This window comes from Mycteria americana, chromosome 7 (genome assembly GCF_035582795.1).
Source record: "Mycteria americana isolate JAX WOST 10 ecotype Jacksonville Zoo and Gardens chromosome 7, USCA_MyAme_1.0, whole genome shotgun sequence".
NCBI classification, from domain to species: Eukaryota; Metazoa; Chordata; class Aves; order Ciconiiformes; family Ciconiidae; genus Mycteria; species Mycteria americana.
In genome coordinates this window covers 51850678-51877418 of record NC_134371.1, presented here as the reverse complement: position 1 = coordinate 51877418, position 26741 = coordinate 51850678, and positions in this window count along the sequence as shown.

Below are 26741 nucleotides of genomic sequence, written 5' to 3'. Positions count from 1 at the left end.
TCCACCTGAGATTTATATGCAAACTCTGAAATATTAAAAGCACCCTAGTGAAGGCATTGCTAATTAAAAGGATAAAACGTTCGTGTGTAGAGAACAGATTATTTAAAACATAAATTATTTCTTATTAGGATAATAGTGTCTAATTAAATGTTGAAAGAGCTGGATAGCAGTTTACACTGTAAAATGATCTGTTAAACATGTTCCCGTTAACATCAATACAGCTATTGACAAGCGGATCCAATTTTGTTTTACTTTGAGAGAGCAGACAATAGCAAGTTTTACTACTGCTATCTTATTTTACAAGCATTAATGAACAATTAACCAACACTAGCACTCTTTCCATCTGTAATCCTGTAGTAGGATCACTAATCTCCACCACTAGCAGCTAATGATGAAGGTCTCTTAAGCTTTACTTCTTATCTCAGCCAGTTCTTAATACTTGCATAAGTATGCTTTCTGAGCAGGGCGGCCCCCCATTGCTCTGCGACTTGAATACAAAAGACTGGTGAAATTTTTGAAGGGTTTTCTGTTCAATAACACTTCTATACTTATGTTTGCCTTCCTACAACAACAAACACAAGTGATCAGCAGAGGACTAGCAAGGTCACTAAGGGCTCTGTGTTTCCATACTTGTTCTAATACTTATAAGAATGTATTCATGCCCTATTATATGTATTCCCTGGCTGCTCAGGCAGAAGCTCTAAACTAAACTAAACTGAAATGAAATAAAGGGGAAAAAGCAGAAGACTAAAACAGTATTTACTTCAAGAACAAGTTTGCTGTTTGTATCGAACAAAAGAAAGTTGGAAAGTGGCTGCCATTAAAAATACATGCAAGATAAACTGAAATTTTTATAGTACACAATACACATGACATTTTCTAACTTCTCCTTCAAAGTGTTCCTGTGTATACTGTACACATGAGATCTGTGTACTGGGATGGCAGGGAAGTTGCCATTCTGTTAAGCTTTCCTGGAATAGCTAAGCCAAGCCAAGGCAGCAATGTCTTCCCAGCCGGGAAGCTGTGAGCACAGTGGGTTCTGTCCCAACACCCATCAGGAGAAGGTCCTCCATAGTCAGGGCAGTCACCCCAGGACTAAACTGGGGTGCAATTAACATTGAGCCATACAGGCCTTCAAGGGTATCTTTTGCTTTTAGGAGAAGTGGATGTACCTAAGCAAGACACATTTTCCCTGGTCCATTTTATTTATAACATGCACAATGCTTGAACATGACATCCCCGACCCAAGCAGAACTCAGAACAACTCAGGGATACTTTCCCGGCCTAAATTAAAGCCTTGACACAACTTGACACAACTGGGTCCAAACATCCACTGCAGGTGCCGAGATTGCTGGAAACGGTGAACAACAGGTGAGTAGCAAAAGGCTAGCTCCGGTCAGGGAGGTGATACAGGCCCGTTAAAAGCTCACCCTGACCCTGCTTGCATTAAGCTGTGTGGCTGATGGATGAGCATCGAGTTGCCTCATCGTACTTGTAGATGGAGGTACATTCTCAGATTGCAACAGGTTACCAGGAGCTGAGAACAAACCTATCTACAAGCTATATCCCCAGAGACGTTTTAGCAATAACTAGCAGTATGAGGTATTGCTGAGGAAATGTGCCGTATAAGCAGCAAGAAATTGAGAATTAATGTTTCTAATGCAATCAAAAGCTCCCTCCTTGTATGCTCTGTTCCAAGTCGTCTTCTAGTCTAAGGCATACGAAGAAGCTGAATTCACCTGGCACCCACGGCTGAGAGATGTCTTGGAAAAACCTCCTACTGAGTGTCGCAGACACTAATTGGCCCTATGCAGATACAGGCTGTTTTTTTGTTGTGTTTGTACAATGCGTATCACAATGCTGACCTTTTCCTTCACCAGAGCTCCTCAGCACAGACAATAAATAGCATTAATTAGAGAAAAAAAAGAACTTGTTCTGTACCTCTGCAGGAATCATGACTAAGTCTCACTTACACCACATTGCCTCCTTTTTCTGTGACTGTGACTGCCCAGCATAGCCCAGGTGGCTGCGGCTCTTGGCAGGCGTGTGGAAGGAGAGGAGTGCCTGCTCAGGCCAGCCCCTCCACGCGGATGCTTAGAGAGGCAGCTCTCTGGCTGGGGCATGTGGCCAGGCTGGCCAGCCTTACCTGAAAAGTACCACTGAGATCCTAAAGTAGGCTGGGTGTGTGTGGTGGAAGGAGCAGGGATAAAGGAAAGAGAGGTTCTGGGACTACCTGTAGTCTTTATTTATTCAGGTAAAACTTCTATTTAACTCAAGAGGAATTTTGCCAAAGTGAAGCCAACTAAGATGTCAGAAGCAGGCCTTATCAAATCTAGAGAGTGAAATGACTGCTTATGGACAAATCACCAACCATTAGTGAGAAAAGAAGGAAGATTTTTATTTGTTTCACCCAGCTTTTCCGTTTTTAAGCCTTTGCTGTTTGGCTTCATATCTGATGTATGGAGATTTCCTTGATGTGACAGTCACCCGCAGTCTGGGTGGATAGCTCATTCCCACTCCCCTCTGCAGGCTTCAAATCTCAGCAATGACTCCAGGTGACGATGGCAGGATCAGAGGATGCGGAAGAGGAGGTGGATGGAGCTAATTTCAGCTTGACACATTATAGGGACTCACATTACATAGGATGCACTTTGGCAGGTTTATTTAGATTGCCTGTATATTTGACCGTAAGACTCATCTGTTACCCTTACTGCATAGCAATACTTGAGCCATCTTCAACCAAGCTCAGCTGTACCAGCAGCAGGGAGAAGCAGTTTAACTGTATTAACACACACTCCATCTATACTACATTTCTATACTAAAAGGGCAAATTATCCAGGGCAGAGATCTGCAGTAACACAGCTAAACCCATTCTGATACTTCACATAGCACCTAGGTCCACATTTTCCTGCATTGCACAACATACCATCAACGTAACCCAGGGAAGATGTTTGGAGGGGAGGAAGCAGTTCAGTCCTGGAACATCTCTCTTTCACTAACTCTCTTCACAAATACGTGTGGGGAATCCAGGGATACTTTCCTGGAAAAGTCACACAAATGCCACAGCTTGCAAGATCGTTTGATAAGAGAAGAATTAACAAGAAAACAAAAATCTGATGCTGTGAAGCATATTCTAGGGAGTGGACAGAGGGTGGCCTATTTGTCATAATTCTGCGCCTCCTTCTCATTTGCACAGCTGTCAACCCCAGGACTGTTGGGAGTGGCTGGAACAGCAGTATAGTGATGGGCTGCTGCAGTAGACGAGTGTAAGAACAGCCTGGTCAAGTGGTTCCTCAGATCAAACATAGAAACTAGCAACTATTTTTCTTCAAATGCTCTCAAAATGCTCATTTACTTCCATTTAATTTTTGTGGTTTCCCAAAGCCATGGCATTTTTACTCATACCTGTTGTACAAAGAAAATGCCAGTGTTTAGTGCACTGTTTCCATTTTTATGATATGGTAAAGGCGAAGATAGAAGCTAATTAACAATATTGTTTCCAAGATAGCAAAAGAGCTTGTCTGTGATGATAGTGCTTTGAATTAACCAGGATGAAGCCAAAACCTTGGTTCAACATTTCCACTTTGTAGATATTGGATATACTTCTCCACCCCCACCTGGCTCACATATTCATTACCCAAATTGCATATCCTCAAAGTGATAATATAGTGTGGTACAACATGCCCCGACAGGACACAAATTGACTCTGTGCCTAGATACTACACAGACAGTGTAAAGCAAATATCTCACTCTATTATCTGTTGTCTCTATGAATCAACAGATTACATGGTTCACTGGGTAGCTGAATAACTTTTACACAGTTTGCTCATATCTATTTACACATATTCTACAAAAAATGCATTAACACCAAAGAACAAATGTAAAAAAAAAAGTATACCTGCAGAATCCAGACAAATTACACGTGAAAAAAACAGAATAAACAGTCATGCTTAAATTTCATATACAATATCTGTCGATAAAAAAGGAGTCTTCTCTAGCAACAGAAACCCAAGACCAATAGTTCTGTGGAAGGCCCTAAAAACCTTAAGAGGAACCTTATAATTTGTGACAAGTTAAGTTTGTAGCTGAGATTATGCACCACATTTTAAAGAGACCTTAATGTTCCACAGAGTAGAGCTGTAACCACAGAGGGTGCTTCACTGATGTTCTCCATGTAGATACACTTCCATACATCTCTAAGCTATGGCTATTCAGAGTGCCTCATCTCCTGTGTTCACTGTTGTTCCTCGCCACTGTTTTGTACAACATGCCATTTTTTGGAAGAAAAAGCAGCAGGCTATACCCTCCCTTTTTGTACCTTGTGTGACAATGTAGTGAGCGGGGCAGCTTGGCCCATGTCACCCTAGAAGGGAACAGAGCTGCAGCCAGCTGGCTAACCCAGGATTTACACATGGCTCTCAAACTGCATGTGGATACCATGATGTCTGGATCACTTGTCCTGGTTTGTCAGCTCCTTCCAATGCCACACTCAAGAAGCAAAAGTGAAGACTGTGCAAGAGAAGAACAGAAGATGCCTATGCCTTGTAGTGCTGCACCTTACAAAACCCAGAATGTTCGAATTCCCTCCATACACACACATACATACATGCTTTATATATATATATATATATATATATATATATATATATACACACACACACACACACAGAGTAGCCTCCCCAGGCAAGTTTCCCTATCCAGTATCTTCAGCAATTCTCTGCATTCTTCTCCACCCAGCTCTGTAACACACTGGTGCAAGTGTTTGCACTGGTGCATTACAAGCTGTTCCCTCTTTTCCCCTTCTCTGTTGCCCACAGCCAACTCTTTTCCCTCCCAGATACCATTTAAACCTATTCCCTGATTAGGTCAGGCCTCCACCTTTACCCTGTCTCACTCCAGAGAGTAACTTTTCCAGGCAGTCACTGGCTTGTCCTCAAAGAGTGGCACTAGAAGCTATTGCATTCGGTTCTTGCCCCATTGCCTGTCTCCTGTGTCCCTGATACACCTTCTTCCAGCAGTGGAAGCAGCTCTCTTCAAGAGATACACAGGCAGTGAGAACTTTGGTCCACCTAATCATCAAGTGCTTCTTTCCTTTTTTTAAAAGGTAAGTTTGTTTTGAATTGCTGGGCCAGTTATTTCAAACCTAGTACTATAATGAAGCAAAAAATGTATTGTACCATGTGGAAATTAAATGGTAGTATCACAAAAACTTGCAGCTATTCATCTAATTATATTAAACAGAATGGCAACAGTAATTTATTTTAAGATTAAAACTAAACAGAGGGATGCATTTAACTAAATGTAGTGGTGTGCAGTACCTGTTTGCAGATATGAAATAAACAGTTGTGAAAGAAAGGCTTTTCAGTCCTAATTAAGTGGCAGATGAACAGCCAAAAACTGCTGGATATTGGATTTTTAAAAGAGTGTGGGGTGAGGGGGATTTCTGATGCTCTGAGTTCATTAATAATATCTAATTTGAAAGGGAAGATTTGTTAAAACTGGTAGATTTTCCTGGGCAAAGTATGCCTGCTACTCCGGGCAACAAATCCTACATGCTTTTGGTAATGGAAGATGCTGTTGTAACAGCCTTTTGTGCATCCTGATTGAAAATTCAGCTACATAACCCTCACTGAACTGTTTATCTTATGTACTTATTTAACTAACATTCAAACTGACAAGTCTCCTATTTCTGGGCTTTCTTTTTATACTTTAATGTATGCCTTATCAGATGAAGCTCAGATACTACCAAACTTTGCATGTTTTTGATTTTGCACATAAACTGAAGGGCAGAATTCCAGTCTATGTCCTCAGTCATTCAATTTTTCAAGATCTTTGAACAAGACTTCAAACCCTGCAAAAATACAACCCAAATACAGACTTGCTTCTCTGTCTGTACAAATACGTGAAAGAAACTGGTATGTCAAGTTTCAATGTAGGCAAGCCTAATTGAAGCTTTAACTACATTCGAAACAAGAGGCAGGCAGCACTACCAAAATGCTTTATTCAAGGGTAAAAAGACATTCAGGAATAGAGCTGCTCGAATTATTCATTACAAATAAATTATCCAATTAATTTAGGCAATTTTTCTGATCATTAATAATTCACAAGCTGCTCCTGATGGTGGTGGATGTGTGCATCAGCCCTGATCCTGACAACACTTAGACACGTGTTTAGCTTTTCATATTCCCCATAATCCCATTGAACTCCATCAATTTTCTCTGTGTGCTGCAGGTGAGCCTATGGAGAGCTTGTGAACAGCTCGTTTCCCTGGGTAGTTTTTTGAGGAGTAATCATTTGCTTGAGTCGTGCAACATTGTGTCTGCACCTAATTGGATGAATGACAGTTCTCTAAGAGGAGAAGACTGAATGCTGAGTAGCAAAAGATTAATGTTCTTGTTCAAGTCCTTTTCTTTTTTCACACAAAAAAGTTTTATTTGAATAAAGCAGCCGTTTCACAAACATTTGTGTGAAGAAAACCAAATACTGATGCGAATATTCATAATAGTGAATAAAACAGGACATACTCTACATGAATACAGACCACAGGAATGAAGGGTTCTGAATGCTGTTTAGCCATAGGTGCCTTACGAAGAATAATGTTCCCAGGAGAGGGTGCAGGTGCAAATGCCATGTATTGGAAGGCACTGTGGACTGCATTTTTAAAAATGGAGGGCATTCCAAGAAGCCTGTTGCGTAATTTGGCTTTCTGGCCTATGTGTATATTTTAAATTTTGCCGTCCTAAGTGATCAACAGGTTCTTGTGCTACCTCTGCACAGAAGCCCTTGCACTTCCAAGGTACTTTAACTGAAATAAAATCTTACCTGGGTTGTTCTGTTGCACTCAAGAAATCTGTGAGCTGTCTTTTTCCTGCCATGCCTATGTTCTCTACGCAAATCTTCACTCCTGTTGCAATGCACTTGTGGGAGGCTTGAATGGTTATAATTTCTAGTGCTTTAAGGATATCTTATTATGAAGTACTTCTGAAAGAAGAAAATAATTATTAGTTGGCCAATTTATAATGAGCCTTCTCATGTGCTGGTTCCTGTTTCTCCACAGGTCCAGTTTTTTTGTACCTCAGTTAACACTCTCTCAGATATAATAAAATAATGCAGCAAGTCCCCTGTAAATAAGATGTAATTAAATGTAACAATTCTCATTGATGGTTTAAACAATTATGCAAATCCAGAGCTGTGCTGACAGCTAGGTATAATGCCTTGCAAACTTTCAATTACCTGCTGTCCACCAACTGCTGTCTCACTCAAATCGGCATAAATTGAGGATCACTTAGATTCTTTTCAGAGAGACCCAGTCAAACATAGTATGATCCCAGAGTCTGGCATAACAAAACATGATAGCTAAAACACAAAGGGAAGCAGGCTTATTTTTGTATCTGATATCTGACAACAACTTGGATATAGTGAGTATTTGATTCAATTTTGTGTGTCAGGTGGCAGTGGAGCAGACAATAAGGTGTCCACAGTATTTATGAACAGGCAAACACCACAGTTCACTGGCGAGGCAAAATAATTTTAGGTAGCACTGAACCTGTCTGCTTGCATTAGGCTGGGGCAGATTTCTACGTTGGATAGAAAAGCTGCAATTTATTTTTTTTCCTTTAACAAAAGGCTGATAACCACTCTCATTGCTAGCACAGAACTAGACAACTCTGACCACTAAGTCTTTTTGTCACCCTCTCACCTAACTGTTCTTTTAACAGAGCCACTTTCATTTGCACTCAGCACAATGCAGGTACCTGTCGGGCTGGATTTCAATCATATTGATGCACTGCCCACGTAGCATAGGAAAAGAAATGTTACCCCTAAGGTCCCAAGTTGGAATAACCTACTGGAGCCTCAAATCAAGTGGCTCTGGACTGCGCCAGGGAGGTTCTAACCCATGCTCCATGGCAAGTATACTCAGATACCAGCACATCCAGTCTTTCTCTCAAACAAAGCATGTTTTTTTTCTGTCATTGCTCCACTGGGCATCAGTTAGGAAGAATAGTAACACGATTTCTACCGTATTATTAGGAAAAGTCTTTCCACTAGAATTTCCTTCAGCCTGCCAGAAGGAGCTACCACAGCCCGTGCTGTAACAGCCACACTGCCGATACTCCACTATTTCAGTGCATGCATTTGTGGACAGACCCAGATCCTCCCTTCAGTTGCACAGAGATAAGTATTTCGAGGAGGTCCAAAAGCAGCAGAAATTTACTCATCAAGACCTGTGGTGAGTGTGATACTCTAACCAATTCAGTGCTCTTACATCTATGCAAAATCCAAATATAAGTGCGCAACACTACACTGACAGATGCTTTCCTTGACTGACAGCAGTAGGTCTAGAGGTACATTGAAATTACTAACTCAGGGGGTTAGACATTACTGGTCTTCTAGTGCAAAACTCTCTACATTCACAGTGTTCTGGGGAATGAAGAATTTGGGAAACCAAATGTCACTGTCGACTGTGCAGCCACTAATATGGTGACACAGGTATATGCCACCTAAAGCCTTTGGGTTGGTGGGCACAGCCTGGTCTGCCTCAGCCTCTCTGCAGCCCTTACCATGGGAGGAGCTGCATTGCTCAGTGATTTGAAAGAAAAGTAGCAAGACTCTCCTTGCTCACCAAGGAAATTTTGGCCCCAAGGAGTTAAAGGCACCTTGTCCTCCATCATCCCAGAGTGCCCAGGACAAGTAGGACAGGGGAAAGACACTGTCCCTCTGTTAAAGAGGAGGAGCTGTGGGAAGTCCCTGGCACCAGGCCTGGCTGCAGCTGCTCCCAGCGGGGCAGAGGGGCCCATCACCGCCCTGAAACCTGCTCCGGTCCTCACACTGCAGCCAGTGCCTGCTGCCCCACCGGTGCCTTTGCTAGGGAACTCTTTGATAGGTAGCCTGCCTCCTGCTAGAGGGATATTTCAATCAGACAGAGGCTTTGGGGGGAGTTGGGGGGAGAAAAAAAAATCAGCTATTCCCTCTCAGAAAGTTTCACAGTGATCCTGTGAATTATTATTTGAATCTGACCATATTCAGAGACATATTTTCCCTCAGAATTGCCAGCTGGCCCCAAATTCTCTGCCCTGACTGCACTCAGAAGTCTTCATCCTAATCCCAAACTATTCATCCCAACACTTCTGCTGCCATCAATAGATTTAAGATGTTTTTAATGCCTTCCTTGAACTTGCCTTGTCTCCTGTCAGCCAGCCAGAAGTGGTTTTTATCAGGAATAAGATTCAAAGAGCCTGCCCTGCAGCAATCCCATCGTGCACTTCTTTGTCAGAATCCTAATGACGATTTATATATACTTAAGAGACTATCTCCAGCTGTAAAACTGAAAAGCTTCTGGGGGTCTATACAGTTCCCTGACCTCAGACCTATTTTTATATTTTGATCTTGGGGATAGTGCCTCCCAACACTCTGAATCCTCCAGTTATCCCCGCGGTAACAAAGCGCTAGCTTAACCAGTAGTAGCAAGACTTAAAACAGGGCACTCAGGATCAAAGTGGCTAACAAACTTGAGTATTAGCCACTGCGTCAGCCCTAGAGATAGTCACGTTAAACTGTAGCATGAATATGGCTAAGCCTCCATGCTACAACTAAACATTGCGCTCCAGAGGATGTGCATCTAAAGAGCCATTTTCAGCGAGGTACGTATGAAAGCATGCTCAATTTACCATGCTAAACAGGCATCCGCCGCAGACGCTCTCCTCCCAAGCAGAGAGGAATTATACAATTATGTTGCTTTTAGGCTCCATGGAGCTATTTTTAGGATTTTTCCTGCGTTATTTGCTTTTACTTTCATCTCAAACAATTACAGAAGAGATTTTGCCCTATTGATTCAGAAGAAATGAGGAAATACGGAGAGTGTGAGAGCACTGATGAGTCTGGATTAAGAAAAAACATAGCCAGGATAAGGTTCTGTCAATGAACTGACACTTCATTTTCCTTCCATTGTCTGATTACCAGAAGAGCAGTACACTAGCAACAAGGATGATCACATGAAGGCGGGAAAACACAACTGTCAGGCTTCAAGGACAAAGCCTATTCTTACATTGCCATTCCTTAAATCCAGACATTAGAGCAAAAGGAATGAGAAAAAAGCAGCTCACTCATGGATAGCTTACTGAGGATACTGCAAAAGATTATGCTAATCTTCACTTCATTGTCCTCTGCAAAATGTTTTCATACCATGCCTTTTATCTGTGGAAGGGATGCACAACCTCTCAACTCTGTGACAGTGAGCACTTTCTGTGTGGTTTCTGCGTAATTAACACCAGCACTAGACCTTTTCATTTTTGCTACTCAAGCTTATGGCCTTTTAAGGGTACCCACAGGGAGCATCCCTCACCCCTTTGCTTGTGGCCTAAGTGATAGTCCCAGCTTATCCTTAGCTACATATACCATCTGTTAATAGCAGAAGGATCAAAAACTTTTGGCTAGCCTGCATTTTTCAAAGAATGGGGGCAGGCAGCATAAACAACACATTAGACAAGATTTCTAAGAGTTTTAATTCTGAGTTGGGGCCTAAAGACTTTCAGTTTTATTTAAACTGCCGTTGCATTATTGTCTAGATTATGTTCACATGCACAGTCATCTTAGGAGGTGGCTTGAATTAGATAAAAGTCAGCATTTAAGATTAAATCCATTCTAACATAGTCCGATTTTATCAAGGAAGTGTGACATGTTGGATACCCGTATTTTTTGGCAATCTGCATACAATAAACACTGAAGCTGCAATCTTGCCCTAAAGTGATCATCTCACTTTTTGAGAGTAAAATCAGATGTTTGAGAGTGTATTTGATACCAGTGATAGTAGGAATTGCACCCCAGTAGTGACACAGGAATTGCCTCTGAGCAATGCAGACCCGATCTGACGCTCGCAATCAGATGCTTTTCTTATTTATCTCCAGAAACTGTGGAACGCTTAAAAAGTGAAAACAACAAATTATTGTGGTGCTTCAGTATTAATACTTATTTTCACCAGCTTTCCTACATGCAGGTTTTATCTAATTAAGCATGGGGGATTTTTAGTTCTTTCCTGCCCAGGTACATTCTTTCCCTGGGCCATTTTCCCACCAGGCCTTGTCATGCTGGTGCCCTAGCCTCCAGGCACATATACACCACGTTTCTTTTGAAGGTAGAAAACACACAAGCGTATTTCACAAGAGTAGCACATGGTTTTGAGGCTCATTACCCGCTTTGCCCCCTGCCTGGGAGCAGGGGCTAGCACAGGAGCAGCCTGCTTAACGGTGCAGCAGGCACATCTAGCAGCAGGGCAATGACCTGCAGAGGCTTTGGCCCATCCATGCAATTCCCAGACCCACTGAGGCTCCAGTAGCTCATCTTTGTCTCCTGCCACTTTTGAGATTTTTGGGAAGGCTACTAGCGACCCAGTGAATCAAACAACAGTGATATTTTTGTGGTGTTCAGGAGATTACAACTGAAGCTGCCTTGGAAGTGGACTATGCTGTAGAGAGTGACTAGACCTCTGCATTGCCTTTCTGGGCATGATATTGGATAGATGGAGCTAAACTCCTTTACAGTCTGTCCAGAAGCACCAGATGTGGTTATGTGGTAGGGATGGGCTAAAAGCACAGCTCTTCTTTCCATTTCCATGTGCACTGACATACTCTCCCCTCCCCAAGAAAGACAAATGTGCCTTGAGATAGTTTGGCAACATGACAGATGGTAACTACCACTGTGGCTTATTACAGTGCTGCCAATGTCTCAGATGTGCATTAAACTCATACACTGACAGGAATTCTCAAGGAAATGTTGTTCTACATTTTTCTGCACAGGAATAATCCCTTTTCAACCAAAAAAACCCAAAGACATGAAGATGTAAAGCCCTATCTGTCAGGATGTCCTGCACCAACGGGTAAATACTATAGAGAAACTCTGCATTCCTGATCTGAAGTTAACACCGTGTTCTTAAATCTGAAACCAGCTTGTTCATCGCTGCACATAAAGAACTCAAAAGCCTCATGCCTCCAGCCAGTTCTCCTCCAAACAAGCTAAAGTTTCTGTCTACCCTATAGAGAAACAGGCTGCAACATAAGTGCTTGGAAGAGAGAGTTTTTTAGTTCTTTCCTGCCCAGGTATATTATTTCCCTGGGCCCCTGTAAGTTTCCCTAAACTTACAGGTGGGAGCAAACAATTAGTTAAATTCATATCACTTCAGTGTTCTGAACTAAGGAATACAGCTTTTTTTTTTTTAAATACCATCCTTTGAACTGTTAAGACCTTATATGTTCTCACATCCCATCAAAACCAATGCAAATTCTGTACCTAGGGAGAGTACTGGCAGGTCATAGGATGTTTGTGCTCACCTTTCATCTCTGAAAACCTGAGCTGAAATCCTGCATTACATGGCAAATGAACATAAAAGTGCTGATTGCTGGCAATCCCTGTCCATGCCTGAAAAAATCAAGCCATAATTTGCCATTATACCTTCTTTTTGCTTAGAGAGGCTGCCAAGAAAGGATCTTTAGAAAACTGGGCTTAGGCTGCCAGGATGAAACAAAGTGAAGAAGTTTCCCAGCATCCAGCCACACTTTGTCAGCTCAGGCTTAGTCCTATGAGCCTTCATTTTCATATGTACTGCCAATAACATCTCATTTTACAAAGAAATTTAGGAAAAAGGAACTGCACTAAGAACTATTACCATAGACTCAACTGCCGTGAAGCTGCCACTGAGAAAAGTGGGAAAACAAACACCTTTTTTACATTTTCAAGCTGCTGTAGAAGAAACAGTTCATGATCTGAAAAGTAGGATTGGAAGCCGCTTTTGCATTCTCTGTAAACATAAATCACTAAGGTTGCTATCATTATAAAAATAGTCATAGTGTTCTAAAGAGATAATTCCAGAAAGGATTTTGGCTGGGGAATTCAAGCAGAATTCACATAATTTGTGATGAAAATTGAACAACAGACTGTCCATACAGTGTCCAAACTATAAAACAGATTGGAGCAACCATATTAAAGGGGTGGAAAAATCACGTGATAAAATTTCACTCTTTCTCCTAAAAGAGAAATATCTCAGTGTGATATCTCAGTGCATGCAAAAAAAGCCCACCCATCAGATAGGATCTTTTTTTCTGGTTCTCATTCAGCTCCACTGACATACATGGAATTATTTCTAGTCTGCACCCATTTAAGTGAAAAGAGAAGAACACACGTGTTTCTGTCTGAACTTTGAAGGCCAGATTTTCAGCTCATGTAAACAGGAACAATTTAAGATTGTCATATGGATAATTTTAAACAATCTTAATAGGACCATTTATGTGCAAATATAAAAACGTAGCATAAATATAACATTTCCTTGTTGCCAGCATTCACAGCAGGCTTACAATGCCCACAGAATAGTAATTCTTGTAAACTGTCTGAAACTTTGAAAGAAGACAATTTCCTTTCCTACCTCCAGCCAGGATCCTGGTACAGTGATACTCCAAACAAAACTAAATAGGCCTGTGTTTGTGGGGGAAAGCCTTCATTAGACTCAAACCAAGAAGGTCGAAACCTTTGGCTCGCTGCCTGTAACTCTATTGTCTTTCAGAATTTTCCAAAATTTTCCCATGATTTGGAAAAAATGAGGTAAATTTGCTAGCGCCTCTTTAAATGAGCTTTTAAAAAGTTATCCAAAATGCTGCTTTCAGTAGCTGGTCTGTTAAGTCTCCTATTAACTAGAGACAAAAAACCTCACCAGCAACTCAGGTTTTCTGTAATAAACGCACAAATAATCTAGTTTGAGTTTCATAAAAGTGGCAGTCCACCTAATAGTCACAGTCCCTGCAAGTGCTAAGAGTCACTAGTTTCTGTCTTCAGCAATGCAATTCTGTGGAATTTTATTACACTAGATTGCATACACCTCTGCAAAACAGCATTGCTGTGAAAACACCACTTACTGGCTACCTAGAGTTTTACTTGCCATAAGCTGTTTAGACCACATGAAACCTGCAATACACTGTTAGATCTTTACAAATTTCATGAAATCTTTTTCGGATATCCAAAAAATCCTGAACTGCTTGAATCTTTTGTCTCCCAGCACTGGGGACTGACCCATAATCTCTTTCCCAGCCAGTATACCAAATCTGTAGCCAACCTTGTCACTGACTCCAACAGCTGCTTAAATTCACCAGAGGGGATAGCAGCAATCCTACTTCTAAAAGAACACCACAAGGCTTACGTTCATGATGCCTTGAGGAGACACTGAAAGGAAGGTCAAAGGTGAAGAAAAGATAAAGTGCGGTACAAGAAGATCAGTAAAGTTGAATCTTCTTGATGAAAAACTCATGTCTGTTTCCTCATGATGCAAACAACATAACTTCATTTCAAAAAGCCTCTGGTTTTTGTTGATTTTTTTCCCTTCTCTTTTGGTTTGGAGTATTTTGAAGTTTATTGAAGGATTTTTTCTTTTTTTTTTAGGTCAGAGCTCTGTGCATCTAAAAGCCTTATTCAGTTGTTCTTGTCACGAGTACTTTGTCTTACACAGGCTGCATTACTCTTGTAAACAGAGGCAGCATCAAAGTGAAAGCAGATAGAGTCACATCAGTGGATTAAGGCCTTCTGCATGATAAAGTAGCTACCTAGGGTGGGATAAACTTAATATGTGAAAGAATGTTATTGAGGAGGAATAAAGTGCCAAAACTCTGTCATTCTCTTCGTAATGTCCTAATCTAATGCCTGACACCAAGGCCTTAGGCCAGTGTTAGTGTTAATCAATGAAATACCCATCTGTGTTCCCTGTCCTTATCGCTATTTAAAACTAGCCTAAACTCAATTATTTTCCCTTAGAGACCAAGATGGGATATTAAGTTGAGTGAAAGGGATTGTGTCCCACAAAGAAATCCCAGTGTTAAAATGCAGAGGTGTCAACATTGCTAACTAAATTTCAGTTAAACAGAGATTAAATGCTAGTTCTTTGGACATGAAACACTGCATAGATTAAATCTGGTTAAAAATCCTTATTTAGAGAGTGGCTAAAAACTGTTAAGCAGTTTAATCAACTTATAATGTAAATTTTGTTCCCTCGTATGCATTATTTATCCCCTGCAATAAGCATTGTACAATAAATGTTTGAAGAGCACACTCAGCTAAAGCAATAGGAAAGCACAGCCTCTTGCTGTTACCCAAAGCTGTGAATGATGCAGACATTGCCAGATACATAATGGTTGTCTGAGGAGTATGTAATTTATCCCACGAGTGAACTGCAAATCTCATAATTCAAGACTGCCCTAGTCACGAATGAGTTATGGAGGTGTTTTTCACAAGTGGGATTAATCTCACTTCCCATCGATGCTCATTATTGTATTTTTGGTTTATATCACCAAGATATAAAATATTATCTTTTTTATTTTATTAAATTTTCCAACTTGTTTGGCTTGTCTTTTTGTGCCTTTTTTTTTTTTAATTAGAACTCTGTGAAGACAGGAAAAGTCTGCAGAAGTACACGGATATTAAGGGCACTTCCAAGTGAATATATAGAATAGAGATAAATAAACCTCCAAATTAACAAGGAATAAATACTTTCAGCTGATTTGTAATGAGCACTTTCATGCTATTTCTGAATAGTCTCTGTGCTGAACTCACCATGTGCTTTTCTTTAGAATTTTCTTTTCTGTTTCCTTTTTTAATTGTAAATTAATTGAGAGTGGTTCACTACCACAAGCACTTTTTTTTTCCAAATCTTTTAAGGTTGGCAGTCAAAAATGTTACATAAATAAATAGCAAAAACATTTTCTTCTAAATGAAGAGATGTGCATTATCTTAGGTATGCATGAATAAAAAAGATACTGAAGTGACTAAAATCAGATAAGCATTTCTAATATGACCATCATGGCAGTAGCAGAGAAAAAACAGAAAAAACATCTCTTTGGCTCACTTTCTCTGCCACTAATTTGCCAAGTGCAACTGTCCTCATGGTATTGGTCTTACTCTTAGACATCCCACTCATCTGGTTTTGGTTCAGTACACCTTTTTGTTTCTCTTTGAACTACCACTATAATTTTCTTGATTGCCACTTTGCATCTTTGTTTAGCATCTCAAGCAAATTGACTGAAGAGAGGGCAGTAACATTTTCTTAACGCTGGTAAGCACAGGATGCTGAAAGGGGTTTTGGTGCTGTGAATGGGGTTTTTTCTTCTTAGCCAGAAGTATGGGCATAAATGCAGTGGAGCTTTCTGACTGTGGGGGTCCCTGCTCTTTCTCTCTCCTCTCCAGCAGAAGTTACACTTAGTATGTACTTTCCCACTGGTAAGCAAGATGTACATTTTCTCATTTGCAGAGTAGCCTCGGCTTTTCTAGACTTTAAGACTTTTTCTAAAAAGTAACAGATTTCTCTCTTGGTTACTTGGGACCCCAGACATGGAAGCTGGTTTTATGTGATATACAGTCAAGAGGAAAAAGCAAACATGATTGTGTGAGGGTTTTGTTTGGTTTTTTTTTTTTTCCAAGAGGGAGGGATACAATATTTCAAATTATAGGCAGTTGTGAAATTTCAGTTTACACAGTGCAGAAAATGTAAGTAGTTCTTGGGTCATTTAGATATTTCTCAAGGTGACAGTTGAAAAAGTTCATAAAAAAGCGTTGTTTGAAGCCTGAAAAAGTAATTTTGTCAAGATTTATGGGCAGTATTAAAGACCTGAGGAACTAAGGGATTCAAAAATCTGCTTCTAATATAGCTGAGTGAGCTTTGGCTTGTACTTTAGAAAGCACTGTATCTTCTTGGGTTAGCAGAAATTGTTAATGATAATATAGAATAGAAGGTTGGTGCGAGGGCTTCTCTTAAAAAAAATTATGCTTTTTAGATCCATTCTCCTCTCCAAGGTCTCAGTATTACTTTGACTGAATAAAATTGTTCCTAGAGGGTTGCATTACAAAGGCTGAGTCTACCCTATTTTGATGATTCCCAAACTTAAAGAGAGGCACACACCACAATAAATAAAAAGGCGCTGCTAGTAGCAGGCATTTAGAAGTCCCATACTGGTGAAAATTTGAAGCCAGCTGTATACTGTTCTCATCACAAATCAACCTTCCACGTTCACAGTGACAAACACTAAAAGAATATGCTGGTTTAAAATTCTTAGTACTTCTTTACTTTTTTTTTTTTTTTCCCAAATTTAGGGGTACTGGAGTGGCTTTAGGTGGGTTTAGGGTTACATTGGTGGCTACAGAGGGGTGTCTGAGACGGTCATTGAAAACCTTGCACTTATGAAATAGGGCAAAGTTTTGCTACTTGCTTCACTCTCCAGCCTGGCATTAGAGGGCATTGTGTTATTATGGTCCCCATCTCATGAGACAGACATAAAACCAGAGATTCATCCACATGTATATAAATAAAAGTCCAGACTCCCTGCCATGAGTTGCATCAGTTGTATTAATACTGCAGCTCTAATTTATTCTTCCTACTTGAATCCCCCTGCAGTAGTTACAAGCAGTTTACTTTCTGCCTGTAGTTGCTGGATACTATTTCTGTGCATGATGAATACATGCTACACTGCAGAAGTGGCTGCATTTCAGTGACAGTTAAATGCTTTCCTGCTTAAGCAGTACGCAAAAAAGTATGGCCAACCACTTGAAATCCTTGTAGGAAACCGCGAGCTTTGAGATGCTGGTGGTGGGAGGGCCTCAGGCTAAGCACTGAATGCTTACAAAAAGCACTTGATAGAGCATGGTGGTTTATTTCTTTTAAATTTTTAGAGGTAAGGGGTCCCATAAAAAATGAGGCAGTGGCACAGATTGCCTTGGAGCACATCACACACAAGAATAATCTGAATCCAAATTGGCAATACACCTGCAGGAAATTAGCTTCCCATCTCCCAGATGGAGAACTGCTTTTACTGATGGAGAACTGAGGCAGGCTACGTATCTCTGGCAGACAGGCAGAGCCAAGAAAGGGTTCCCCATCCCCTGTGCACCCCTGCTCTCTTTTAGCCATGGGCCACTCTCCCAAAGCCATGCTGGTGCAGAATGGCTCTGCCCCATCTCCATCACAGGGCTGGAGCTATAAGCTACAAGACAACCAATCTCATGCAAAGGACACAACCTAATGCAATTCCAATATAAATTATGTATGAACATTGTAGCACAAGACAGTCGGAAAGCGCGTTGTGTAATTCAGCAATTCAATCACGTTTGTTGTTAGTGTACAGTACTGTACACTATAGTTGGAGAGGGGAACTGTCTCAGAGTCAAGTGGATCAAAAACAGTCTATGAGAGCCAACTAAAAAAGGCTATTGTACTTAGTTGACTGAAGTGGAGATTGAAGTGCTCTCCCTCAATTAAGGAAAGTCTGGTGGAGCTGATTAACCTGCTTGTTACCTTGGTAACCTGAGATTTAGATTGTGAATGAATACATAAGGCTGTGGATACCTTTTATCAGACAAGAGTCTGATGAACAGTTTGAGTGAGAGAACTACAAGGCTGAGAGATACTGGCACTTAATCTGTTTATGAGACAACACTCTTAATTGATAAGAAGTAGTCAGTGCTACTATATATGTAAGTCACCAATAAATAGCATGACAGGCATATGCTATGCTGCAGCTGCCTTGCAGGTTGTGCACACAGACCTAAACACTCAAAATCCTTCATCGGTGCAACTCCCCTGAGCCACCACAAAAGCTACCTGGCTTTGGGTTGGGCTGAGCTATCACAGCATCCCCTGAAATCATCAGAGCTCCTGTATGCAAAGTGCCCATGCTGCACCTTGTGCACCTCATCTCTTTGCTCACTTCATTCTTTGTCTTTGTGCATCTTAGGCTAATGGATAAGACTTCATATTTATTAACATTAAGCATCTTTCACCAGCTCTCCACCCCTTTCTAGAAAAGGCCTGAGGCTACATTCTCCCCTCAGTTACACCTGTCCAATCTCATTGACTTCAGTGAGATTGAACAGGTGTAAGCAAGGAGAAAATTTGGCCCCCTGTTGTCTATGAATTGCATTATCTGTGTTCACCACTGCCTTGACTTTATGTCACTGGCAAGTATAATTAATTTATAGTTTGTCTTACTCTTTTAGTTGTTTAATAAATAGATGAAAACAGAAGACTCCTGAGGGACTTACTCCAGTTACCTGTAATAGAAACTCCCCTACTGATACAGCTTCTTCAGGAATATCCTTCATACTTCCTCTTCTTTTTATCAATTCTTTATGAATGTTCATTATCTTCTCTGGATTTTGCAATTCTGCAGAATCACATTTCCTGTGTGTCATGATGTGATCTGTTAGCAAAAAAATGGTGACACCAATAGCTGCTGAAAATGGAGCTGATCTTAAACTGAAAATATCTTCCATTTGACTTTTGCCAAGACCAACGTCTGCACTTAGCATGAGGAACACCATCAAATAGCAATTAGTTACAATAAATCACATTGCCACAAAGACTGTTGCCTGCATTAAATCAAAGACAAAATCAAGGAGTCCTCAGGGAAGACAATTGACTCTTTAGGAGATTTAACTAGTTTTGTGAGCCTGAATTGAAGCTTTCTGAATAGCAGTTACTGTTCTACATGCTTAGCAGTCTCAGAAAGTTGAGGCTATCTGATCACCTTCCAACTGTCCCAGCACTAAATCTATCCTTTATTAAACTAGGAATGTATAAAACTGTTGCTTGATACCAGCATAATCAGCCAAGTGTAGATAAATGGTCATCTAAAGCAGAAAAGAGAAAGTTACACGCTGATGAGAAGGAAATCCCTCCAATGAGATCATCGTGGCTATTTCTGCCAAAACCAGTAAACTCAAGATTAAGATACTTTAAGCATGAAGAAGGAAATTAGCAATACTTACATGTCTTCCATATGGCACTTTTTAGCTTTCTGAGCACTTTACAGTAGGCACTGTCATCATCCCTATCTTGTAGGTGTGTTATGAAGAGGCACGCTTGAGCTGAAGATCATCCAGCAGGTCAAAGGGAGAGCAACGACTAGAAGGCAGGTTTCCCAAGGTCCAATCTAGTGTGCTCTTCTCTAGACCAAACCTATTGTGCACCACAGCAAGTCAGTTGAGTTGAATCCTATTCCAACACGCTCACTTCACAGGCACTGAAAACTCTGCACATTCCTGTGCAAAAAATTCTGACTTGCCTTGCATAGTACTTTTGCTTTTTGCATTTTTAAATACTGTCTCTGGTTTCCTCTGAACTTCTAGTCAAACCTAAGCAGCATTAAGAAGTTTACAAAGGCAGGATGTTGAATGATTGACAGTGCCTTTTGCTGTATTAGTGATGCATTGATATTATTATTAAATGGCCGTTAAGTCAAGAGCAGGCCACCCACTCCACACGTGGCACTCTTCTCACCTTCTACTAAATCAATGCCTCTCTTCCTAGACATGGATTTCCTGTCACGGAAACAATCTTCTTCCAGTAGAGATACAACAGACTATTTTGCCAGCATTGTGCAACTTTCAGCTGATAACTAGAGCTCAATGTATTATGCATGTTCTACTGCTCTAATAAATACACAATTTACTTGTTTACTACCACCAGTGTTGCCTCGATTAGCACTGTGTTTCTCTAGGCCATTATTCATTGGTGGGAGGAAGTTAGACCCACTTGGTTCTCCATTAATCCAACTGTGTGAAACAAACTGGATAATTTTTCAGCTTGTGGTGTTTTGTTACTTAATGAGGAGAAATCGATTATTTCATTGCTATCATTAACACCCTATTTATGAAGTGCAACATCGTTTATTTTTCAACTTTGAGCAACAAATTAGTACTTCTTGTTTCTCCACGGAAATTCTGTCTCGAAAGTTCCCTCATCAGGCCAAAATGTACATCCAGAGTCCACAGCACAGTGCCCTGGAATAGGCTTCAAGACAAGCCCTCTGTCTATGATTAGAGTCAGGAATTATTTTCCCTTCTCATTGCCACCAGCTGGAGTTGATACAAGCCTGGCATCTAGGATCTAGGGCTCACTCACTCTGGTTGCTTATGTATCTCCAAAGACTGTAAACAGGTAAGTAACCCTGAATCTACCTAAACTTTGAAATTCCACCTGTATTTCTACATCTTTATATACCATCTAGCAAGGAATTCCCCAGTGGGACTAGAAGGACTCTTCAGACTACGAATTAAGACACAATGAACTCTCGGATTTTGTTTAGTGCAGGCAATAAACAGTTGCTAGCCAAGGTCAGCTGCCCTGTCTATGGATGAGGCTGCCCACTCGAACACATGATGTACCAAGGCCAACCAGACCCCTGGCTATTGTCAGGGTAAGGTGGGAAAGGAGAATTACAATGAGTGAAATAAAAGCCCTGCGAACTAACATCAGGAACAAAAGACAGAATGGACTGAGAAATGAAGGAAAGCAGAAATGGGTCCACAGAGGAAGAAAATCCAAGTATAAAGCTGTAGATTAAAAGATTAGACATAATATATGTAAAGCATAGGAGTTAAGGCAGCCACAGCTGCTCCAGGAACAGGCTGTTCAGAAGCTAGGTGTATAGGATAGCCCAGGTTCTCAAACACAGGGGCCCCATGTCTGCGTATTAGATCTGTAAGCAGCCAGTCTGGTTATCTAAAGTGCCAAGCACCCAGCATGCTCCACTTAGCCCTCCACAGATTTTAGACTGCTGTTTCTGGAAACTTAGCCCAGCACAGTATCCATTGCTGTGTAGCACTTGCATCATATATTTAATCACCTGTAACAACTTATGGTCATTAAAAGTCCAAGACATTTTTCACAGTGCTGCCAATACCATTACTTGTCCACAGACATCTGACACCATCTTAAAAAGCTATATTCCAGGCAGAAAGGTATCCACAAGTCTAATCCTGCCTTTTCCAATTCCTTCTGGACATGTCTTGAATCACTGCAGTTATTCATTTTAACGTTACAGCAGTTCAGTTTTCTGCCATGGTATTACCTTGAACGATCAAGCTGCTGGGAGATGAGCACTCCACATTTTTAGGCTTGTTTCTCAGGCTGCCACAATTCTGATTCTTTTCTCCTTCCACTCATCTGTCAGGTGTAACAATGTAGGGTCAACCTCTCATCAGCATTTGCATTTGATGGCCATCTCTACTGGGGCTACTCTCTAGTTGTTTATTGATCTGTTTTGAGGGGACATAGACAATACTGGAAGGACAAAAAAACCCACAACAGTACCATTCATGTAGCAGAAAAGCATTTTAACCCTGCAGTTCTTAGTAGTCAAAAAATATACATCTTCTACATCTCACCTTAATTTTGTGTGTGGCAGCTGGAAGCACAATACCTACAAAACTAGACACACTTCAAAAGAAGGACGGGAACTAAAAGAAAAAAAGTCAACCAAAAAACCATCTGCTGTTCCTTGAGATCTAAAAGTCCATTGAGTGCACCCTTTTACATTGCTGTAAAATGCAGCAAGAAAAAGTGTTCTTGCAGAATTTCAAAGAGAAGCCAAACACACAGAGATCATTGTTTCTCATGATACTTTGGAGAGAAGAGGGACTGTGGTGGCTGGGAGACTCCCAGCCAGCAACAGAAGGATTTTTTGAAGGATTGACATTCGTAGTGTCCACAGGATACCACTGACTCAGCTCACTGGCTCCCTAGAAACCTAAACCTGGCCTTGCTGGTATTATGTGAGGTGACTGCTATTGAACAGGATGATTTTGCTGTAACTAAGAGCTCTTCCTTGCAGTCCTCAAAAGCACTTGCAAAGAGAACCACAGTAAACACAAAAGTCAGCAAGTTACTACGTGGAGACAGCTATCTTTTTGCAGAACATGTTGTATCCAGGAATCTCCGATGTAAAGCTATTTTTGCCTCTCTTTAGACTGTCCTATAACTTGTCACTGAAATAAAAGCATGATTTTGTTAGAAACTGCTTCCCACCTTGTTCAGTTTGTAGAGGCTGATGTTAAACTACATCTCCCGTGTGGTGCCACCAAATTGTAAAGACCAAAAAAAACCAGCCTACCAACAGTGAACTGATAGACACAGGAGAAAAAAAACAAAACAGGGATTTAATGTTAAAGGTCAGGAGCAAAGAGGTAAGGGAGGGAAGGGGTTGGGCAATTTTATTCCCAGTTTAACTAAAACCTGCTGTAATTGTCTGGATAAGCTATTTAATCTCTGTGCCTCATGTACATCCCTTCCTCTGAAGCAATGGAGCTGAAGCCAATCCACCTAGGGGACTCAGTGAAGCTTCATAATTCATCATGGCTCTGATCTGGCAAGAAGCTGCTTAATTTCTTACATGTCAATTAAGCCCAAAGGAGGGAAGGCCTCAGTCATGACTGTGTTGAGAACATTGCTCCACAACACAGTCACGAAATGACATGAGAAAATGTGGAGAACATTTTCTCTTTAAGCTATCTCGAGATCTTGGCTACCTATCCCACCATTAAGCCTTCCTGAAAGAGTATTTGTTACAGTTTTTTGCAGCATGTTCATCCTAAGCAACATTTACTGTGTTGTGCCATTCTGAGAAGTGACATTATGAAAACAGCAACAAAGGGCTCCATGTTCAGAAAGGCTTACTACATTCCTCATTAAATGTGGTTGGAAAACACCTCAAAAGATGCTAGATATCTAACTTTCATCCTGAAGACCCAAGCTCACCTCTGACCGTCAGCCAGGCTCTCCTTTTACTTCACAGCATTGCCAGCAATGATGCATCTGCAGCACTGTGTGCTAACATCTGCATAACCACCCAGCTTCACTGGGGCTCAGATGCTTTACAGCAGTGGAAGATCTGGCCCTAGCATCCCCTCTGCAATATTCCCCTAAGCAAGTGCCTCATCGGGATCTGCAACATCCCCCGAAGTGCCAGGGCTCAACCACTGCACCAAGCAGGAGCTGAGCATTTTGAGGAACTATATTCTGGTACAAAATGCAGCAGAAGCCAGATTAGGGTGCAACCAAGACCTCCTCTAGCGACCCAGCTGAAATGGCTTAAGGGTTACCAACCCAGCTGCTTGCTTCAGCTTCAGTTGCTGCCACAGTGTTGCAATACCTGTATGTGAACTAAACCGTTTTAAGGTGATTTAAATTTACCTGGCTGGCTTTGCCCTGAAATAGGCCAGAAGCACTCACAGGATTTGTTTGGCATCTGATCTGCAGGCTATAGTAATCTCCAGCTGAGGGGCAGTAGCGAACCAGAAGGAGTAGGTTCTTATGCTACTCGGTCATAACTGTACCCGTAAGTACCCTGCTCTGCCCCCTTCATAGGAGTAAACTGGCTTTTTCTGTAGATAACTGAAAGGCAGAGCTCCTGTTTGAAATATTATTTGAATGCTTTAGCTTTTTACTGTAGGCCATACTATGCGACAGAATAGCCAGAGTTTCACCTAGGCAGTTACTTGTTATTACTTAAAATAAATTATATATAGCAAAATCCTAGATATCAAAGCAGACAGACACAGCTACTGTTCCACACTGAACTGATGTGCTATTTCAGAACATAATCACATCCTGAACAAAGAAAAATACTTTGTAAAGGTTATAATAAATTACTTTTTTTCTAATTAGTGCATATTTGTATTGTATCTCAAATAATTCTCTTTTTTTCTCCATTCCTCCTCCTCTTCTACTTGAATCAACCATGTAAATGGCAACCAAAATGCATCAAGTTCCCAGAAATATATTACTGTTTTTACTGTGGAACTGCAGCAACTGGTTGGACAGGAATGGCTGCCTTCTCCCATTAGATATTATGCTCATCCTGTCAATAATATACTGGAAGTTGAATTCTCATTTAACCTGAGGGGACTATTTGCTTTATTAATTTCTCCACCAAACTGTAAACACCCCAATAATATAATCTGACTAAAAGAAATAAAAAGGTTCCTATAGCTATAGTTTGGGTTTGTCTATGCTGCTAAAAGAGGTCAACTCTGTAAATGTAATGTGAGAAGTATGTATACAAATGTGCTCACTGCTGGGCAATCACTCACCTTTAATGTGTAAAGAAATCAGCAGAGACTCATATCTATGTTTTATTGATTCTTCCTCTATCTTGGTCTGTGCAGGCCTGGTGTGTGCAGTTATTTAGGAATTTACATACCATTGGTTCTAAGGTTTGAGACCAGATAAGAAAACTAAATTTGGTGATGTCTTTGAAAAGTTGAGGCCTGCATATAGTCATGCTGTTGTTCTGCTAGAAAACTGAGAAACAGGATGCCAACACCTATCAAACCAGTAAGGTGAGCTACAGCTTACAGTCACCTTATTCTTACACTGAACAGAGGAATCACACCCTATTCCCCATTCTAGCCCAACATTTGGTTTGCCCTGTGAATGTTAAAGACAGAGGAAGACAAGGCTCAACATTTCCAGGTACACTGCGTAAAGACATATACAAAATTTTACTTCCCTTACAAATAGAGTCTCTTTTTAGTTGTCTGCAAAAAAACCTGCAGCTTTTCCTATGCTGTTTGGCAAAGGTAGAATATATTGTTCTACAGGTGGCTGTTTTCTGGCTTGCTCTTCAGCTCACAAGCCTAAGATGGGGAACAAGGACAAATTCTCCAGATTTTCTAAGGGAAGCTGGAAGAGCATGTTTGCTGCAACAGATGCATGAAAGGAGTTCTCAGAATGCAAAGCAGGTGACTAAAACATGGACTACAATAACAAGCAGCACAGAAAAACCCAGAGAACATGGCAATTGCTTCTGAAGAAATAACTGCAGTTTCTGTAGGGCAATATTCATATTTCAGCTGTTAAAGTCACTCAAAGCAGTAAGCATGATGACCAGCTGCTCTGGAAGATTCACATAACTGAGAGGTATTTGAATCAGATATGTGTGACTGTCCTTCACAACCCAAGTTATGTTCGGGTTAGTTTCCCCACTTCCATACAGAAAATCATAGGCAGAGTGCTAGATGTGTTTTTACCCTTTACATATTAAATAGACCCACTGTACAGGCAACAACAGCTGCTCATGAGCCTTATTCTAGGGCATGGAAGAGCTCAAGAGTTTGCTCCCTCATTCACAGAGACAGTAAGTATATCAGCATCTGTGAATAGCCTATACCATCAGGAGAGTCATTGTCAAGGATAAATTAAATAAAACCTCCACAAAGTGTGAAAGATCAGTCTGATTTCTTATTCTGACAGAATCACTAATAGTGGCTTAAATTTAGAATCACAGCTGTAATCCTATTCCAAGAAACCTTTCCAAAGCCAAGATGGCTTCTTGGTCAAGTGGATATGACAAGTGCATAGGAGCAAAAAAGAAGGTTTTGCAATATCTAGTCTTACAAAAATGCAAAGGACTATGTTTGGTTGCATAGATACATCCATGGTACAGATAGGCGAGGGTGAGGGTTGAGGATAAGAGAGATTTGTTGCACATACCTGGTTCTGAAATGTGACAAGAGCAAATCCACATCCAATGGGAAGTCGGTCTCATATGTAGAAGATAAAGGTAAGCTGCTTCCGCACAAGCACCTCTCTCTTTGCCATGCCCCTGCAAGGCTGGAATCAACTTGGCAAGCAGGTAAAGCATGGCAAGCATCTGTCTCTCTGTCCCTACAGACTTTACCCAGCGAAGTTCTTGGTGGAATGAGATTCTCTTCAGAAGATCCTGGCCAGAGGAGACCTGCAGTAACGATTTACCTCCAGAGAAGACAGGCCACTAGGAAGTGACAAAAAAAGACACCTGACTGTATCATTATTGAACAGGCACAAGTCTGTATTTTCCGCAGAAATGTCTAGATCTCTCCACAGAGGAGTCAGTCTCGTTCACTACCTCTAAAGAACCTGATGCCACTGCATGAGGGAAAATTTGAAGTTTTTTCCATCACTT